A 1,682-nucleotide genomic window follows, 5' to 3' on the forward strand; every position below is an offset into this window, starting at 1 on the left:
CATAAGGCCACTAAGAATTTGCTCATTCACTGGACCTGCTGGGATGCCCCAAGAGTCACATACCTTCTCTGTTAGTCATGCACTCCTTGGAGAATAACACCTTGAAAAAGGCAGAGGCACTCCCTTGCTCCCTTCCCTAATTTCAAAGCTATTACATTTTTAAATCTTTAATAATGAGCTTATGGATATAGTAAGAGGATTATTACATTTATGGAAATCACTTTCAATGCAACTTTTTCTCTAAGGCTAATAGTACTAATTTTATTGCTTGGACAAAAACATGATATTTTCTGCATTTATAAACAAAATTTATTTTTAATTCAATACACATTTACCAAACACAGTACCTGGTATTTAAAACTCTTGCCATAGTCACTGTTGCCAAATATCTGGATGAAAAGGGAGAAACTAGTAACAGATCTAGACATTTTATTGCCCAGTGTTAAATACATCTATTTGGAAGGAACTGATCACTCTTAACTTTTCACCTCTTCCCCAAAGATTAGGCATTTATGGAGCTATAACCATACATCTTTACATTTTGAGCCATTCAAAATGCTTACAGAATACTGTTCTAGAGCATAACATGAATAACCCACATGATAACAGTTTCAGACAACAATACATATATTCTCTTAAAGTTCACCCACCAAATACACCAAGAAAGACCACGTTAGGATAACAAGACACAAGTCTTGGTAAGCTTAGAAAAATATAGATCAAAATGGTATGTTTTATGACCATAAGGGAAATAAATTGGAAATCTAAAATCAATAAAAGATCTACAAAATTACCTAATATTTAGAACCAAAATAATAGTATCCTTTAGTTCAAGAGTCAAAGAGTAATCTAGGTAATAATTTAAATTTAAAAGAAGAACTATGAGTACAAAATCTCACTAACACAGCTAGTGAGAGGAGTGAATTGAATGTCTTCAGTGGGATACAAAAAAAAAAAAAAAAAAAAAAGCCTTGAACGCTTACCTTATCTTATACCTAAGAACCTAGAAAAGCAGAATAAACAAAGCTAACGGAAGCAGGAGGAAGATTAGAAGAGATATGAACTAGAGGGAAAACAATATATAGTACTAATCACCTAAAACTGTTTTCTTGAAAAGACCAATAAGACTAATTTTTTAAACTATAGTCAAATTAATCAGGAAGACAAAAGGAAAAAAAAAAAAGATACAAACTACCCATTTGCGGAATGGAAGGTCACTGTGTCCACAGATTCCAACTGAGAAGAGAAATGATATCATGAATAACTTTATGTCAACCAGTTCTCCAGCACAGATGAAATAGACTAGCAATTTGGAAACGCATATGTACTATCAAAGCACTGTGACAAAATACTAAGCAATCCGGGTATTCCCCCACCTGGAAAACTCCAGCCTCTAAACATACCCTGGCTTCACTCCAGCTTTCTCAACAACATCGAGAAGAGATCATTTCCCAAATCATTTCTGATACCAGCGCTGTCCTGATGCCAAACCAAAAACTATAGCAAAAGAAAACTTCAGGGCCAATCTCCTTCAGAGACATCCATACGTATTAATAAGGTTTTAATAAGTCAATTCATGAGCATTTATTTGGGCAACTGCTTCTTCATAAAGATGAAAAGGAAATCATTGCAGGGAGGGAAAGGTGCTGGAGGGTGTGTGTGTGTGTGTGTGTGTGTGTGTG

This window comes from Mus pahari, chromosome 11, assembly GCF_900095145.1.
Source record: "Mus pahari chromosome 11, PAHARI_EIJ_v1.1, whole genome shotgun sequence".
Lineage (NCBI taxonomy): Eukaryota > Metazoa > Chordata > Mammalia > Rodentia > Muridae > Mus > Mus pahari.